We start from the raw sequence: 3,311 nt of genomic DNA, 5'->3' as shown, positions 1-3,311 counted from the left end.
GGATGCCGACGGTCTAAATCCCAACCGTCGGCATCCCGACTGTCTAATCCCGGTAAGGGTCTAATGACAGGCGTCGAAATCCCGACGCCTGTCATTTTACCTACGCCGGGAGCCTGGCGCCCGGCATCCCGATCGAAGGTAAGCCGGGCGCCAGGCGTGGACAGTCGCGGGGGGGGGGAGGGTTAGGGGCTCCCGGGGGGACTTAGGGCGAGGCAGCCCCCCGGGAGGGTTAGGTTTAGGCTAGGGGAAGTGGGGGTTAGGATTAGGCACTTGGGGGGGGGGGAGGTTAGGGTTAGTCAACCCCCGGGAGACTTAGGTTTAGACAGCAGGGAAGGGGGGTTAGGTTTAGGCACTTAGAAGGGGGTCAGCGTTAGGCACTTGGGGGGGGGGGTTAGGGTTAGGGGGGGTTAAGTTAGTTTATACTTACCTTTACCGCAGTCGGAATCTTCACCTCTGCCGGGCTTCCGCTGTCGGGATTTGAACCATGCGGCCGGCGGTAAATCATACCGATCCCAGGCATGCATACAACATAACACAATTAGCTGTTGTTACTAGAGAAAACCAAATACATGTGAACAGGTCCAAATGACATGATTTTAGCTGTTTTTTATGTTTATCAACGTTATAGAAATTCAAAACCAAGGGGCCTATGTATCAAAGCTTGATGTGAGATAAAATTGTGCAATATATATCACCAACCAATCAGCTCCAAACTATCATTTCTTAAACACAGCCTGCAAAATGTAAGTTAGAAGCTGATTGGTTGGTGATATAGATCTCACAATTTTATCTCACATCAAGCTTTGATACATATGTCCCCCAATCCAAATTCGAACCAAAACACTTGAGGGTGATTTTACTAAAACTAAAGCACAGGTGGTTCATGCACATTTCTAGTTACATTTTATACAGTATTATGCTGCCAATTTAGCAGTGATCTCAACATGCACACCTGTGTTGTCTTAATACAATTTACTGCATGCACATCGGGAAAAAAAAAAGTCCTAATACCATTGAAGGTTAAGTAGATTACCTGCTGTAAGCCACTGTGCCTCAGAATACCCTTGTTTAAAGTTTGTGTTTTGATGAACGTGTAAGACTGCACAGAGCTACTAGATGCAGAGTCCCTGATCATTTATTGAAGGGAATTATTCTTGGAAGTGTGGTGCTGCTAGTGTCCATCACAATCCCCCCACATATCAGTGTCATCCCTTGGCACTTAAAAGTATCCTTACTGCTAAGATAATACAGTTAATTTATATTCAGATTCTGTCCAAATTCTTTATAATTAAAAAAAAAAATCTGGTTCTTGCGCCTGAGAAACAAAATACAGCTATAATAAAATGTAACAGCTTTTAGATCAAAGAAGAAAGCTTTGTAGCCAGGCTGCTCTCAGAACTGTTATGGGGGGTGCGGGTTCAGACTCAGGGAAGCCTTAATGTAGCCTACATAGGTCTCCTCCCCCTTGCTACACATTGATTTATTAGGGCAGTGATTATATCTGTCAGCTGTGTCAGGCTGGCGAAGCTGCGATGTAATACAGTGTCGGCCATCGCTTTGGTACAGGGAACGTATTGCTGATTGTCATATTGCACTGTAGTTTTATATACACGTCTTGGTCCTAGCGTAAAAGAGTGCAAGATTCGCAAAGTGCAGAGATTTCGGTGGTTTAGCACCCAGATTTAAAGAAGCAAATTTGTTTACAACGCAAAACCCACCTGGTTCTGCATTGTACAAAATTGACGCTTTAAGCGCCTAATTCCGCACGAATTGCAATTGCGATCGCAGCAGCATAATCGCACGCAATGCAGCTGTGAAAATATGCGAATGTCTGCCACTGCCCAGCCAGCATGGAGATGCCCACTACTGCTATCTCCCATCCGTAATACCCCGCAGTCCTGCGTATACATCGGTAACATAGAAACACTTCGGTCCGTCACGCACACTTATAGCTGATCTGACCCATCGCAGAAATTGCAAGTCTCGGCACTTGCACTGAGTACTCAAGTAGGCAATCACAGTGGCTAATTTATGCACGCCCATGCAACGACGTTCAAACGGACAGACACACCTGCGTTTCTGCAACCACTCCCCCGTCACCACCCCCAAACGCCCCTGTCACTCACTCTGCGATGGATTCCTGTCTGCGTGCGTAATCACAATGCAATCGCCACGCATGCGCAGTGCGTTGCATACACATGCGCAGTACGCCACAATCGGCCGATCTCCATACGCGGTTGCAATTGCCATCCGTGCTGATTCAGGCTTTAAGTCTCGATGCTAATGTGTCAAAAAGGTAATTTTAGTAAAAAAACAAACAAACAACCAAAACTCGCTGTATATCCTGCATAAAACTTACACAACAGCCATATATAATAATATACTTATTATAACTGAATTACAAAGTAAAACCAGAACCTACAATGAAATACAAAAAATGAGAAAAGTAACATTTTTAAAGGAAGAATAAAAGCACACGATATACAAGACCGTTGGCAGCTCAATTCCTGTCAATATCAAAGTTATAATCAGCCATAACTTAATGTAACCCTGATCCCCCATGACCACAATAATCCTCCATAGCCTAAACATAATGAACCTATTTTGATAACCTATCACGTATTGTATCTGCAAATTCTTCCATAATCCTCACTTCACACGATGACACCTTAATGATAACATCCCTCAATGGTTTATGCTAATTACATGTTTAGTTGTTTATAAAATAGAAACAGGCCCAATATCCGTTACCACCTGTTAATGAATAACAACTTGTTCATATAATTGAAGTATAGAACAGTAGAGTAATTAGTTCTTCCTTAGAAACGTGTCAGAACTAATAATGTACGTAAATAAATAATCCCATAAATTCAATATATTGATTGGCAATGGTGAGTCGGCTTCTGTGCAGGAGAACGTCCGTCCTGTCTGTGTGTCAGAAATCAGCAGGAGACTTTGCTTCATGATTTTCTCTCGGCAAAGAACGTAACTGTATTGCCTGTAGGAGCTTTCAAGCTGCGTTGTAACTCCCACAGCCCACGGCCCAGGGCTTTCTTTGACATATAGGAGACAGAGGAGCATCTTCAAGCTTCAAATATTTAATAGTATTCGTTTATATAACGGTGGAAAGACAGTGAAAGTTCTCTCTTTGGCTTCCAGTGCATATAAAAAACATCCAACCAAACTAACATCAAATTATTATTATATAATTATACTTTTTATTATTTTTTTTATTACCAGTTATCTATATATAGCGCACACATATTCCGCAGCGCTTTTACAGAGAATAGTTGGCCGTTCACATCAGTCCC

This window comes from Taudactylus pleione, unplaced genomic scaffold (assembly GCF_031769625.1).
Source record: "Taudactylus pleione unplaced genomic scaffold, aTauple2 ptg000531l, whole genome shotgun sequence".
NCBI classification, from domain to species: domain Eukaryota; kingdom Metazoa; phylum Chordata; class Amphibia; order Anura; family Myobatrachidae; genus Taudactylus; species Taudactylus pleione.
Note: the sequence above shows the minus strand (reverse complement) of the source record.